The following is a 15,998-nucleotide window of genomic DNA, read 5'->3' on the forward strand; positions in this document are numbered from 1 at the left end:
CCCCGCATGCCCACCCCGCAGGTGACACTCAGGGCTGTGGGGCTGGCATTCCCCGAATCCCCACCCTGCAGTGACACCCAGGGCTGTGGGGCTGGCATGCCCACCCTGCAGGTGACACTCAGGGCTGTGGGGCTGGCATTCCCTGCATGCCCACCCCGCAGGTGACACTCAGGGCTGTGGGGCTGGCATTCCCCGAGTCCCCACCCTGCAGGTGACACTCAGGGCTGTGGGGCTGGCATTCCCCGCATGCCCACCCTGCAGGTGACACTCAGGGCTGTGGGGCTGGCATTCCCCGCATGCCCACCCTGCAGGTGACACTCAGGGCTGTGGGGCTGGCATTCCCTGCATGCCCACCCTGCAGGTGACACTCAGGGCTGTGGGGCTGGCATGCCCACTCTGCAGGTGACACTCAGGGCTGTGGGGCTGGCATTCCCCGGGTCCCCACCCTGCAGGTGACACCAGCAGCTCCCACCGCATCGCCCAGCGCTGCCCGAGGCTCTGCGGCGCTCCCGGTGCCGCGGGATGCCCGGCCCGGCGCCCACGGGATGCGACAGCGACTCCCGGTGCCGCGAGTGGGGCTGAGCGCTCCCCACGGAAAGGCTGAGCGGGTCTGAGTCAGCCTCGCAGCTCGCCGGATCCCTCCCGGATGAGTGATGCATCATCAAACAGAGCCCAGTGTCACAACATTAACAATATTTATTTTCAGGCTTAAGCTGCAGCCTGGGCTTTTGATACCAGTAATTAAAGCAAATGGTTCATCTGTTCTCGTCTCTGCATCCCTGGAGCCAACTGGCCGCGTTTGGAAGCTTTATCTGTTAATTTTGATTTTTGGTTTTTTGAGTTTTTTTTTTTCCCTTGTAACCTCATGGGAAGAGGGGGATCAGGCTGATCCACACACATTCCCAGGATCCCGGGAGCAGCGTGGCATGGCCCGAGCCCCGAGCAGAGCCACGGCCGGGGCAGCCGCCTTTGCTCAGAGCAGGGAAACCAAGGAGCGTTCATCACCACACAAAGACAAATTGCTGCTCCAGCCTATAACCAGAATTATTAGAAAGACACCAGCAAAGCGACACAATCAGGTGCCTTTTCTGGAAGAACGCATCGCTGGGAGCGACAGCTTCCAGCAGCCTCAGCCTCATTCCCGAGGAGGTTTTGCCTCCTGGCTACTCCAGAAAGGTTTTTGGTGCCGTTTGCATCACTTGGGTCCATCCTGGGAAAGGAGCAGCACCTGCCACAGCCCGCGGGCCACCCTGATGCCCCTGCAGAGCCCCGACAGGGAGCAGAGCCCCCCAAAATGTCCCAGCAGCAGCGTCAGGGCTCTCCCCCCATCCCCTCACTGCCAGGATTCTGGGATAAGGGGCTCAGCCTTGGTGCCACCGCCGGGCACGCTCCGGGAACGGGGGAAAAACCCCAATTTTGGGGGCTTCAACCCCCGCAAATGCCCAACGCGCCTCAAAGTTGCCCGCACACTGCCCGGACGAGCCGCAGCACCCAGAGCCTCGCCCCACCCGCTCCCAGGGGCGCTGCCACCCCCACACCCCGCCGGGGACCCCTCCGGCCGCTGCCACCCCCGGCGGTGTCCCCTCCGGCCGCCCCGCGCTCCGGGATGCCGCAACTTTCCCCGGGCCGGGAGCGGGGTGCGGGGCTCGGAGCACCCCCGGAGCAGCGCCCCGAGCCCCAGAGCCGCATCCCCATCCCCGTCCCGGCGGTACCTCCGGAGATCCCCCCGCGCTGCGGCAATGGGGGAGCCCCGATCCCCCCTTACCTGGGCCGGGCTCCCGGGTTTGGGGGTCCCGGGGGTGCCGGGTTTTGGGGGGTCCCGGCGCTGCGGGGCCGCTCCCCGCGCTCGGCCGCGCTGGCGCTGCGCGGCTCCGGCTCCAGCACTGCGGAGGGCGCGGGGAGGGGACACGGGAGGGGACACGGGAGGGGACACGGCCGGGGCCGCCCCCGGGAGCCGCCCCCCGCCCAGGCGCAGCCGCTCGGCCCCTTCTGGCACTGCCCCCCGGCCTGGGGGGACAGCGGGACCCCCTGCGCTCGCCCTCTCCTCCAGCCCATCCCCTCCCTGTGTTTTCCATTCGTTCTCCTCCACAACCCTCTCCCACCCTCATCTTCCATCCCGCTTTCATCCCATCCCATCCCAGGTGAGCCCCCCTCCCCTGCAGAGCCACCCCCAGCCCTGGGGTCCCAGAGCCCCTGGAGCTGCTGGAGCAGGTCCAGAGGGACACAGAGAAGGTCCCAAGGGCTGGGAAAGCTGGGAATGTTCACCTGGAGAGGAGAAGGCTCCAGGCAGAGCTCAGAGCCCCTTCCAGTGCCTCAAGGGGCTCCAGGAGAGCTGGAGAGGGATTGGGACGAGGGATGGAGTGACAGGACACAGGGAGTGGCTTCCCACTGCCAAAATGGATGGATGGATGGGATATTGGGAAGGAATTCCTCCCTGTGAGGCACAGGGTGCCCAGAGAAGCTGTGGCTGCCCCTGGATCCCTGAAGTGCCCAAGGCCAGGTTGGACAGAGCTTGGAGCACCCTGGGATGGTGGAAGGAGTCCCTGCCCATGGAGGGGTGGAATGGGATGAGCTTTAAGATCCCACAGTCTCCTCATCTGCAGCATCCCCCAAAAGCTGTGGGAATTGCTGCCCCTCCCAGATTCCTGCAGATCCCACAGCCTGGCAGCCCTTCCCAAATCCCAGAGACCCCCTGAGCCCCAGGACCACGCTGCCTCTGGCCAAGACCTCGGGGGAGCAAAGTTCCTCATTCCTCCAGCTGCATTTCACCACTTTCCCCATAAAAGGTTTTTTTCCCCAGCTGCAATTAAACCTCCCTCGTGGAAACCCTGCTTTTGGGGGGATGTAAACAGAAATCCCTGGAGAGAGAAATCCTTGAAGGATGGAGCTTTTCCCTGCCTTCAGCCAGGCAAGGATTGCAGCACTGAAGGCTGAGTGTTGATTGGCATCAGCTGGATCCTTGATGGACATTTTCTCCTCTTCCAGGCCCAACTCTGTGTTTTTATTTAGCAAAAAGAATTGCCTCACTTATGCAAAACACTCGGGGAGAGCAGCACAGGCACTTTCAAGCTGATCTGTCTTGACACCTTCCTTGGAGAAAAAAAGCTGCAGCAATTTGAAAATCAGATCTAAAAGTGGCTTTACAGAAAGGAAACAAAGCAACACCTGCACTTGTCTGTTCTAAATCCCTGGCACTTCCACTCTCCTTTTTTTAGCCCCTCTTCAGAAATAAAAAGAGCCAGTTGGAATTTTTTTGTTGTGGAATTGGAAGTACAGTTTGGCAGTCTGGCAGATCCTCCAGTGGATCAAAGCAGGGAGGGCTATATATTTATTTATATATTCATTTTTATATTCATTTATTCATTTATTTATTCATTTATACATTTATGTATATATTTTATACGTTTATATAAATATATTTTATATTTGTGCTTATATACACATATTTGTATATACATATATTTTATATGTTTGTATACATGTATATATTTATTTTATATTCATTTATTTGGTTTTGTGTTCATTTATATTTTATAATTTACAATGTAATTATTTTATAATTTATATATATTATTTATATGATAATTATTTTATTATTTATATTATTTTAAAATATTCATTTGTATATTTATTTATATATTCATTGAAGGATGAAAAGAGTGCCGGTGGCAATGGATAAATTCTCTGGCCCAAAAAAACTCTGGATAACTCTGCTGTCACTGATTCCAATACTGGGAAAATAAATCAGGAGCACTTCAGGCCCTCCCTGAGCAGCCCCAATGAGTTAAATTCAAAAACACAAGAAAGATGGGAAAGGATCCACAATCCAGCACCCCAAATCCACGCTCAGCCTCCCAGAGCAGCTCCTCCAGGGAAAAGATGAGGAGGAGAATGGAGAAGGAGTGATGGGAGCAGCAGGAGCTGAATCCAGTGATGTTGTCCCAGAACTTTGGGGACCACAGAGTTTGCATCTCCTTTTTCCAGGAGAGAAAACCCCAAGCCAAGATTTAGGCTGGAGCAGGAGAAAACCATTGCTGGGAATTCTCTGAAGGACACAGCTGGATCCTCCCCCATTTCATCAACACCTCCAACCCTCCATCCCACCCTGAGAAAACACCAAACCAGGCACAAGCCAAAGGAGGCATCCTTGATTCATCCCCCCAGTGAAAGTGCTGGGATTAAAAAAAACCCCAAAAATATGGAAAAAGAAGAAAGGAATTTCCCCCCTTGTCCCTCGGTTCGGCGGTGCCGCAGGGAAGCTCCAAGGGCTGGGGAAGGGATTTTCTCCTCTTGAGGAGGAGCAGCACCTTGGGAGGCTTCCAGGGTGTTTTTCACCACCTCCTGTGCCTCCCCCTGGGCTGTCAGTCCCCTGCTCCCAACCTGCCAGGAATCACAGGGAAATTCTGCAGGGAGGAGGTTCCACCATCCCACCCTGCTCCATCTCATCCTGGGTGAAAAATTCCCCTTCCCTGGCACTTCCTGCAGCTCCACCATCCCACTCTGCTCCTTCCCACCCTGGGTGAAAATTCCCTTTCCCAGGCACTTCCTGCCTCACCCCAAAGCTGAGAAAACCCCAAACAGGGACCCCAAACCCCTCAGCAGCACCCCCATGTCCCCTCCCAGTGGTGGCACAGGCAGGATCTGGCAGAGCCCCGAGCTCAGCAGGCCCAGCTCGTTGTGTCTGCAGCTCATTACACCCTTTTAATGAGTTCTCTGCTGGTTTTACATCCATTTCCCATCCCTGATAACGCCCTGCCCTATAAAACTGCGCTGTTATCCTTGCCGAGGTGAGGGGAAGAATACATTTCCTCACAGGCTGCCTGCATTAATTTTGCAGCAAGTGCCATCAAAGATTTAATCTCCGGCTCCTCTTTTGTTAATGGGATTAGGAGAACTTATTTACTGATTTAATTAATTGGCCTGTCTTGCACTCAGCTGAAGGCAGCGGCCCAGAACCTTCCTGGGTTTGGGGCTGGGGAGAGCTGGGCCTTGTTTCATTTCTGAGGCTGCAAGGAGCACGTACCTGTGAGCTTTAAATAATTGAAATTCCTCCTGACAGCGCATTTAAAAAGAGGGGAGGAAGCAGCTTCCTCTTCAGCTTCATCTCCCCTCCCACCCCTCCACGAGGAGCAGCAGCTTTGCTGAAATATTCCATGGATTTATTCCATAACCTCCTGAGGGAGGGACCCCCCAGAGCTGCTCCTGCTGCCTCCTTCCCAAACATGGGAATTTATCCATTTAAACTCCTCCTATCCCTCTGAAACCCGCAGGGATGGTGCTGGGAGGGTGCTGAGCTGCAAACCTGGGGCTGGGGGAGCAGCACCCCTGACACAATTAAATCCATGGTTTAATTTGGGGGAGCAGCACCCCGAACACCTCTCCATTATTTCATTTAGGGGAACAGCATTTCCAACATCTCTCCATGGTTTAATTTGGGGGAACAGTACTCCCAACAGCTGTCCACGGTTTAATTTGGGGGAGCAGCACCCCTGACACTTCTCCATTATTTTACTTAGGGGAGCAGCACCCCAAATACCTCTCCATGGTTTTATTTAGGGGAGCAACATTCCTGATCCCTCTCCATGGTTTAATTTAGGGGAACAGCACCCCAAACACCTCTCCATGGTTTAATTTAGGGGAACAGCATTCCGAAAACAACTCCATGGTTTAATTTGGGGGAGCAGCACCCCCGACCCCTCTCCCTGATTTTATTTGGGGAAGCAGCACCCCAAACACCTATCCATGGTTTAATTTAGGGGAGCACCATTCCCAACACCTCTCCGTGGTTTAATTCAGGGGAGAAGCACCCCAAACACCTCTCCATGGTTTGATTTGGGGGAGCAGCACCCCAAACACCTCTCCATGGTTTAATTTGGAAGAGCAGCACCCCAAACACCTCTCCATGGTTTCATTTAGAGAATCAGCACCCCAGACACCTCTCCCTGATTTAATTTGGGGGAGCAGCACCCCTGACACCTTTCCATGGTTCTGTTTAGGGGAACAGCATTCCCAACACCTCTCCATGGTTTAATATGGGGGTGCAGCACCCCAGACACCTCTCCATGATTTCATTTAGAGAATCAGCACCCCAGACACCCCTCCCTGATTTTACTTGGGGAAGCAGCACCCCAAACACCTCTCCACGGTTTAATTTAGGGGTTCAGCACCCCCGACCCCTCTCCGTGCCTTTATTTAGGTCACCCTGTGCTCGGCGGCCCCGCTCGCAGCGGGGGAGGTTGGACTTCACACTCCTGCTCCCGGAGCTGCTTTTCTAGGTCACCAACCCACAGCGGTGGTTTAAAATAGAGCCTCTCTGCACTCCCCATCCCCGCGGCCGGGGGCTGCTGCCGTGCCCGGGCTGGGGAGCCGCCAGCCCCGGGGAAAGGATGGGGACAGGGAGCTGCGATCCTGGGATTTGGGATGCTGGGGTGGGCATCCCAAAATCGCCAGCCCCAGGATGGACAGGGAGCTGCGATCCCGGGATTTGGGATGCTGGGGTGGGCATCCCAAAATCGCTAGCCCCAGGATGGACAGGGAGCTGCGATCCCGGGATTTGGGATGCTGGGGTGGACATCCCAAAATCGCCAGCGCCGGGGAAGGGATGGGGACAGGGAGCTGCGATCCTGGGATTTGGGATGCTGGGGTGGGCATCCCAAAATCGCCAGCCCCAGGGTGGACAGGGAGTTGCAGTCCCGGGATTTGGGATGCTGGGGTGGGCATCCCAAAATCGCCAGCCCCAGGATGTGCCCGGGCTCCTGGATGTGCTGCTGTCCCCAAACCCGCGTCCCTGTGGCACCAGCCGGTGACCAAGGACGATCCCCACGTGGCAGATTTGATGGGAAGAGATCCCAGCTCGCAGCTCAGGCCGATTTTTGATCCACCCGCATCAATTCCCAGCTCCAGCCGTGTCCAGGCTGCATTCCCAGAGCCGGGAGCGCTCTCCCGTGCAGAGGGGGCGGCTCCAGGGAAGCATCGCCCCGCTCTCATCCCGCTCCCAAATGGAAATTTTACACTGGGAAGGACGAGCCCGGCACGGCGGGTGTCTGCTGGCTCCAGGAATATCCATCCTGCCGTTCTGGCAGCGCACGGAACAGGGATCAGCCTGTCCAGAAGGGGATTTCAGCTGGCGGCTCCTCCGCCCCTTCCCAGCACATGGATCACAGGGAGAGGCACCGAGGTTTCTCCAAGCCACCATCCCGTTGTTATCCCATCCAGACACTCCCTGGTGGGATTTGGGGTCCCAAATTTGTTGTTATTTCTCTTCTCTTCTCTCTGATTTTTAGAGGGTCCCTTTTCCCACACCCTGGGCATTCTGCTCTGCTCTCCCAGACAAGCTGGGGCTGCTCCATCCCAGGCCAGGCTGGAGCACCCTGGGATTAAAACAAAATAATGAAAAAAGAATTATATTATTTATATAGTGAGAGGTGTCCCTGCCCATGGTGGGATGGGATGGGATGGGATGGGACGGGACGGGACGGGACGGGATGGGATGGGATGGGATGGGATGGGATGGGATGAGCTTTTTGGTCCTTCCAACCCAAACTGTTCTAGGAGTCCATGAAAATCTCACTTCCCCATGGAATGGGGAAAATCTCCCTGTTGGATCAGGAGCTGGCAGCAGCACACACCATTCCCAAAGGGAATGAGCAGGATGGGAGAGCCTCCCCAGGCACAGGAGGTGTTTGACAAGCCCAGGGATCGATTCTGCCCCTCAGGGGTTTGGCTGTTCAGTGTTCCCAGCATGGAATGATCCATCCCAGGGGCCAATCCCAGCCTGGCCAGGAATAATCCAGGAGCTGGATTTGGGACCCCAGCTCAGCACCTCACCAGGAACCAGCTCATTCCAGGGCTGTTTTCTGCCTTGTTTTTTCTCCCAGCAATTCCTGCAGGATATCGATCCCTGCTCTGAGGAATTAAAGCAGCAGCAGCCGAAATTCCCACAGGAGAATGGGAAGGTGGCTGGGCCTGCAGCACAAGGCTCTGATTTGGGAGCTGGTTGGGATATCCAGAGCTGCCAGAGTGCCCTGTTTTGGGAATAAACTCAACAGATGTGAGTTTATATCCCAGCACATCCTGGGATGCTCCAGCAAAGGCAGGAGGCTCCTCACAGAGCAAACTCTGCAATTCCCCAGCCCTGGAAGGGTTAATCCTGGAGCATCTCTCCATGAATATTCTCTCCAACACCTGCATCTCCTCCAAGGGGAGGGAGAAGGTTTGAGAGATGCCAGAACTGTGGCTTTGATCTTCAGTGGAGTCACCTCGGTGCTGCTAAAAGGGAAAAACAACCTCTGGGCTTTGATATTCCTGAATGCACAAACACCGGGGGAAAATGGAAATATTCCTGAATGCACAAACACCAGGAGAAAATGGGAATATTCCTGAATGCACAAACACCAGGAGAAAATGGGAATATTCCTGAATGCACAAACACTGTGAGAAAAGAGGAGAGGAAAGGAAAAAGGAAAGGGAAAAGGGAAAAGGGAAAGAAAAAGGGAAAAGGGAAAGGGAAAGGGAAAAGGAAAGGGAAAAGGAAAGGGAAAAGGAAAGGGAAAAGGAAAGGGAAGAGGAAAAGGAAAAGGAAAAGGAAAAGGAAAAGGAAAAGGAAAAGGAAAAGGAAAAGGAAAAGGAAAAGGAAAAGGAAAAGGAAAAGGAAAAGGAAAAGGAAAAGGAAAAGGAAAAGGAAAAGGAAAAGGAAAAGGAAAAGGAAAAGGAAAGGAAGAAGGAAAGAGCAAGCAATGCTCCAGCCAGGACAGGAATCACCAATCCTGCACCACAACTGGAATTTAACACTCTTTTTACCCCTCCACCTTCCCAAATGTGCCTCTCCCTGAGCCTGCAGCGTCCCAGAGACCCAAATCCCTTCCCAGACCCTCTCCAGAGCTCCAGGCAGCCTGAAAACCATTTCTCTTTTTCTTTTTCCCAAATCTCTGCCCCAGGAGGGAAGCCAGGAGCGGTGCCAGCCCCTTCCCAGCCACCCAGGCTGAGCCTGTTCTTTTCCCGGCCTGTAAATCCTGACACAGAGATTTTTTTTTTTATTTTTTTTCTCCCTGCTTTTTCCCATTTGGCAGCTGTTCAGGTTGTATTTGTGTTTTGGCTGCCAGCTATGCAGCATTTACAAACCTGCCCTGGATTTCTCCGCTGCAGAGCCGGGCTCTGTGAATTGACTGACACAAAAGTTTGGGATGGGGCTGGGAAAGGCAATTTATAATTTAATTTACAGCCAGGGTGTGCTGCTGGGCCTCTCCCACCCACATCGTGCTTCTCCTGCCTCAGCTCACTCCCCAAAGTGGATTAAAAACACATTTTTCCTTTTCTTCCCAGCTGAGTTTTGATGCATTCCCAGGGGGATCCAGCACTCAGGAAGGGCTGAGGAGCACAGCTGGAACAGGGATATCCCTGCAGAAAGGCAGAAAAATCATAAAGAAAAGGTATAAAATCAGGGAGGGAAAATTATAAAGAAAAATATTAAAGAAAAATACTTTAAAAAAAAAAAAAAAAAAAAAAACCAGAAAAATAATACAGAAAAATAATACAGAAAAATAATACAGAAAAATTATAAAGAAAAATTATAAAGAAAAATTATAAAATCAGAGGAAAAAACCCCAAAGAAAAATGATAAAGAAAAATTATAAATCATAAAGTAAAATTTAAAAACCAGGGAGGGAATAATAAAGAAAAATTATAAAGAAAAATTAGAAATCATAAAGAAAAATATAAAGAAAAAAAAATCATAAAGAAAAATTTTTAAAAATTAGGAAAAAATCACAAAGAAAAGTTACAAAGAGAAATTATAAATCATAAAGAAAATTATAAAAAGAGAGGGAAAAAGCATAAAGAAAAATTATAAATCATAAAGAAAAATTATGAAATCAGGGGAAAAAAATAAAGAAAAATTACAAAGAAAAATTATAAATCATAAAGAAAAATTCTAAAATCGGGGGGAAAATCATAAAGAAAAATTACAAAGAAAAATTATACAGAAAAATCATAAAGAAAAATTATAAAATCAGAGGGAAAAATCATGAAGAAAATTTACAAAGAAAAATTATAAAATCAGGGGGGAAAATAATTAAGAAAACTTATAAATCATAAAGAAAAATTATAACATCAGAGGGAAAAATAATAAAGAAAAATAATTAAGAAAAATTATAAATCATAAAGAAAAATTATAAAATCAGGCCTGCTCTGCCTGGCCTGTCATTTCTCCCAAGTCAAGCTGGCATTTTGCAAGTTCCCACGTGAAAGCAATCCTGAGCAGTTTGTTAACAAAACAATCCATTCCTGGCTAAAATAATAACAACTTACACCTGTATAAACTGCTTAAATAAAAAAATGAAAACTATATCTCACAAACAACTTTTTCTGCTTGTACACACCGAGGGTTTGAGTGACCAATCAATGCAGAATAACAGCTTGTTATTAATAATTGCTATTAATAACAACCTGTTCATAATAATTAATACGGTATGAAAGACATAATTAGAAATAATAAGATATAAAAAGAAATAATTAATATGGTAATAATGGCAAGAAAGCTCCTGACCAATCGGAGTCACACATGAGGGCTGTAAAACTGTATAAAAAGGGAAACTGTAAAACTGTATAAAAAGGAGTTATGGGGATAAAGAAGGGGCTTTTTCCATCATGGAGACAATTGGGTCTGTGGGATTTATTCCCATAATATCCCTGCACCATCCTGGCTGTCCCAACTCCTGTGATTCAGTCCTGTGCTACCAAAATTGGCTGATAAAGAGGTTTCCCACCCAGAACTGTCAGAAATTCACCCAAACAGAGCCTGGTGACCCCGAACCAGAGGATTTTCCAGAGCTGGATCCAACAGTGCCGCGTGGAGTTTGTGGCCAGCTCCTGACTGGCATTTTGATGAAAGATTAAACACAGATTAAACCCCTGCTCTGGCATTTTGGGCTTTAATTGCTCCAGGGGAGAAATGAGCAGCACAATTAAACTTATTAGATGGAAATGATGCTCAGAGCAAAGAGTTCAGCTGAAATTTCGGGGGTGAGGTGTTCCTGAGCTCCCAAACCCCCAGGACAGAGAGAACATCCATAATCCCAGAGGAGCTGGCACTCACAGGGAAAAATTGGCACCTCCTGTTCCCAATCAGAGCTGATGGGGATTTTGGAGCAGGATTTTGGTGCATTCCCCTGCAGGGCAGAGCCCCGCCAGATCCTCCCTGAGTTACTGGCACTGAGGTGCCCGAAAATGAGGGAATTTTGGGGAGCAGGGTGATGCTCAGCGACATCCCTGCCTTCCCAAGGCACCAGAGCATCTCCAGCAAACCCAGATTTTAACTCCTCTCTGAACTTCCAGCTCCCCCTCTCCCCTTTAGGATTTAACCATTCCAGCTCCCCCTGCTCATCCCTGACCCTGCTGGTGGGAGTTGAAGGATTTGGGTTTAATTCTGAGTCCCCTGAGGGCAGAGATTGGGGCTCAGCAGGTCCCGGTCTCTCACCAGCACCCCCAACCCGACGCCACCATTTCCCTCGGCATAATTGATATTCTGCCTCGTTAGGTTTTAATGCACATCTCCCGGAGCTTATTTAAAATTCACCGGGCGCTTCCCCGCTCCAAGGGATTTAAGAGCCGGGAAAGGGAGGGGAGGGCGGGGGGGTGGATGGAAATCCGGAGGGTTCGTGGAATTCTGCACAGCCCCGGAGGCACAGGACGGAGCGGCTCCGCAGTGCGGGGATGGATGAATCAGGGATGGATAAATCAGGGGTGGATAAATCAGGGGTGGATAAATCAGGGGTGGCGCAGCGATCCCTCCCCGCCATCGCTGCCAGCACCGCCGCTCCTCCCTGCAGGGCACGGGGAGAAACCCCCTCCGGCAGCGGGGAAATTCCTGACCCCATTCCCGGCCTTCCCTTCCCTTCCCTCCCCTTCCCTTCCCTTCCCTTCCCTTCCCTTCCCTTCCCTTCCTTCCCTTCCCTTCCCTTCCCTTCCCTTCCCTTCCCTTCCCTTCCCTTCCCTTCCCTTCCCTCCCTTCCATCCCTTCATCCTGGGATGGCTCCAGTGGCTGGGATGAGCATTGGGATGGAGCTGAGCTCAAAGGGGTGATCCCAGGAATTCCTGGGAATCCCTGAACCATGGAATCCTGGGGTGGTTTGGGCTGGAGTGACCTCAGACATCAGCAGGTTCCAAGCCCTGCCATGGGCAGGGACACATTCCACCAGGGATGGGGACAGGGGCATGGCTGCAGGCTTCAATGATGAGAACTGGGGCTTCCCTTTCCCTCCTTTCCTTTCCTTTCCTTTCCTTTCCTTTCCTTTCCTTTCCTTTCTCCTTTCCTTTCCTTTCTTTCCTTTCCTTTCCTTTCCTTTCCTTTCCTTTCCTTTCCTTTCCTTTCCTTTCCTTTCCTTTCCTTTCCTTTCCTTTCCTTTCCTTTCCTATCCTTTCCTTTCTTTCCTTTCCTTTCCTTTCCTTTCCTTTCCTTTCCTTTCCTTTCCTTTCCTTTCCTTTCCTTTCCATTTCCTTTCCTTTTCCTTTCCTTCCTTTCTTTTCCTTTCCTTTCCTTTCCTTTCCTTTCCTTTCCTTTTCTTTCCCTTCCTTCCTTTCCTTTCCTTTCCTTTCCTTTCCTGCCAGGATTTGGGATCAGCAGGACTGGGCACCCCCTGAGCTGCACAGCATCCACGGAGGAAGGAGACATCCTGTGGATTTTCCTTTCTTTTTTCCTTAATTCCCACTGAACCCAAACCACGTTCCAGGACAAGCTGTGAAATATTCCAGAATAAAGGAAGATGAGACAAGGAGCAAGAGGGGAAAGCAAAATCGAGTTTTTCTGCTGCCTGAGACTTCTTTTTCTTCCTTTCTTCTTTTTTCCTTCCTGTTTTATCTTCCTTTTCTTCCTCTATTTTCCCTTCTCTTTCCCTTTACACCCCCGCCTTTTTCTTCCCTTTGTTCTTTTCCAAGGAATCGTTAAGGTTGGAAAAGGCCTCTCTAAGATCATAGGATTCAAATTTTCACCCCCTTCTTATTATTATTCCCTTTCTCCTTTTTTTTTTTTCCCCCTTTTCTTCTGTTCTTTCCTTTTTTTATTATCTTCTTTTTTTCCTTTTATTCTCTTTTTTTTTTTTCCTTTTTCCTCTTTCTTCTGTCTCTCCCTTCTTTTTTTCTTCTCTGTCTACTTTTTTTTTCCCCCATTTCTCCTTTCTTTTCCAGCCTGTTTTTCCCTTTCTTCCTTCCAACAGCCCGGGAACCTCTCGCCCCACAGAGCCAAGAACCGGAGGCTTCAAGAGAGAGCATAGAAAGGGAAATTTTAAAGGATTTTTAAAATCCCCAAGGACAATCGCGGATTGTGCATCTTCGCCCCCAAGGCTGAGCGTATCCACTCCAAAAGAAAAGAAAAATAAGCGGGAACGAAGCGAGTGAATGTTTGAGAGCAAATCCCTCGGCTCGGAGCCTCTCAAAGGAATTGGGTTTTTATTTACTCCCGAAAATGACCCGCTAATGGCATTCGGGAGGATCCAAAAGCACAAAACCTCTGGCCAGAGGCGGATTTGGTGGGATGCGTTTGTCAGCAGCTGTCCAGCTGTGCCCACAGCCCTGGAATTGCTCCTGGAAATCAGGGATGGGGATGCTGCTGCTCCCCAAAATCCTCTGGACACGAGGTTGGGAATCCAACATTCCTGTGCTGTTCCCCACAAAAGGAATATTGGATTTGTCTTTCCAAACAAGCTGTGGATAAAACCAGCACTGGGAGATAAAAGAAACAAAGGGAAGGGTTCCACTGATTGATGAATGGAAAAGGATATTTGCTTTTACAGATAAATTTTAGGTTTGCTGATAGATGAAATGAGGCGTGAAAGATGAAAGAAGCAATGGGGAAGAAAACCCCCTAAATTCCATAAGAATTAAAAGTTAAAAGGAGGTTGTACATTAGGGAAATCTTTGGTATCAGGTGTATTAGCAAGTCTGAATTTCTCAAGTACCTCAGCCAATGGGGGAAACATGGAAGGCTTGTATGGAGGTAAAAATACAAAGTGCACTTTCTATTTCTAAAGAACATGGAACTGATCAGAAAGCTGGGTTAGCTGTGGAAAAGTCTGTGATGTGGGATGCTGCTGATGCAGTTTTGATAAAGGATCATGAAAACAAATAAATTCACTAAAAAATTGAATTATTTTCCAGACAATAGTAAAAAAGGAATGCTGATGAAGCTCCAAAGAGATGTTCAGCTATCCATGTAGCCTTATTGGCTATGAGACCTGATTTCTTCTTCTATCTTAATGTATCAGCAATAAAAAAAAAAAAAAAACCATGCAACTACTTAGGAGAAAAGATTTTCCTGTGCTGACTTGTGAAAATAAGGGAAAAATAGAGATCATTCAAGAGAAGAAAGCATCAAAATCTATCAGTTTGCTTATAAAATTCATAAGAGGAGTTGAAGATAAGACTTGGAAGGAACCCAATGATCTATAGTTCAAAAGATTTCTATTAAAAAAAGACACTTTCTCCTTTTTATGCCCATTCTAATGAAAATTACTAAAAACTTTGAAGCACACTGAAGGTGCCAAAAACACTTGGCTTTATCAGAATGACTGTTTGGGCTCCCAACTATTACAGGATCCTGAGTGGGTCGCTGAGGGTGAGGGATGCACGAGAATCTTGTTTCTTGATCAAGATCTATTGATCAAGAAATCAATTTATTTATTGATATATGATATATAATACATTATAACTATTCTAATAGAAATAAAGAGAGAAGTTGCAGAGATGCTAGCTAGCTAAGAATAGAAAGAAAGAATCTATAACAAAGTTGTGTCCAGGGACTCTGTCCCTAGCTTGCACTTGTGATTGGCCCTTAATTATAAACATGGGAACATGAACCAATGACAGGTCAAAATAGATGATCCTATTGCATTTCACAGCAGCTGATAACAATTGTTTACATTCTCTTCTGAGGCCTCTGCCTTCCAGAAGACGCAGAAATCTAAAAAGAAAGGATTTCTGTGAAAAAATGTCTGCGACACCCAACACACCTGCCTGGAGAGTTCCACACCTGGACAGGGTCTCGTGGTTCAGCTCCAGGCTGTGCCCATCCGCGCCCTGCCCCACACCAAGGATGGATCACAGCAGCTCCGGTGCCCAGGGACACCCAGCCAGGCTGTGACAAGGCTGCATGGAGCCTCCAGAGGTGACTCAGCCCCGGGAGGACACCCAGGGATGCTCACCCAGCTGCAGTGACCCGCGGATCCCAGCCCTTCCCAAAGGCGCGGACCAGCGGCTTTGCTGCTCCCAGGGCAAAGCAGCACAGCCCGAGCTTCCCTGAGCTTCCCAGGGATTTGCTGGATCAGTGTGTGGAGGGGACACTCTGCAGGGGATTCCCACCCAGCAGCAGCCACGGGGAGGGCTCCCAGCAGGATCTGTCCTGGAGGATGCAGGGATGAGCTCTGATCCCCCTCGGAGCAGGTTCATTCCTGTGATCAGAACATCACACCAAATACCAGCAATTATCCCATCAATCCAGACACGACAATGGCTGCAATTAATAGGATCCCACACTGGCACTAATTACCCTGGGACCCTCTGGAGCAGCAGATCCCAGCACCAGCTGGGAATATCACTGGAAATCCCAATGTGCCAAAATAGAACCATCAGGAGTGGCTGGGGGGCTCCAGGGGTTCTCCTGCCTCCCAGAGCCCCCAGTGTGTTCAGGGCCTTCCACAAAGCTCCTTAAAACTCCAGGAACCCAATGCCTCTCCTGGCAGCACTGTGGCACATTCCCAGCCCTTGGATGTGCTGGTCCCTGGCCCTGCTGTCACACAGGATTTCATCCAGGGAAGAGGCTGACCCCATCCCCATCCTCATCCTCACCCTCTCTGGGCTGCACATCCCTCCAGGACCATCCCAAGGGTGCCAGGAGGATGCAGAGAGCACCCTGCCTGCTCCAGGCCTTTTTTTGGGAATGGGAAAGCACAGGGACACCAAGCACAGCCATACAAAACCACCCAACCCCTTTTCCTTCCTATCCCATCCCC

The 15,998-nt window shown here is 50.1% G+C and overlaps 1 protein-coding gene across 5 annotated transcripts in view; it reads right to left on the reverse strand.

Moving 5' to 3' along the window:
- RPH3A (rabphilin 3A) overlaps positions 1-1,879 on the reverse strand; it is a 33,206-nt gene extending 31,327 nt beyond the window's left edge. For 4 of the 5 annotated variants that reach the window (XM_063172941.1, XM_063172940.1, XM_063172936.1 and 1 more), the window contains exon 1: positions 1,766-1,879. The gene's annotated coding sequence lies outside the window, so the exon portion shown is untranslated. The remainder of the gene's footprint in view (positions 1-1,765) is intronic. The other variant, XM_063172942.1, reaches the window with a different exon arrangement.
- Positions 1,880-15,998: the final 14,119 nt, after the last annotated feature.

The sequence above is a fragment of the Melospiza melodia genome, chromosome 20 (assembly GCF_035770615.1).
Source record: "Melospiza melodia melodia isolate bMelMel2 chromosome 20, bMelMel2.pri, whole genome shotgun sequence".
NCBI lineage: Eukaryota > Metazoa > Chordata > Aves > Passeriformes > Passerellidae > Melospiza > Melospiza melodia.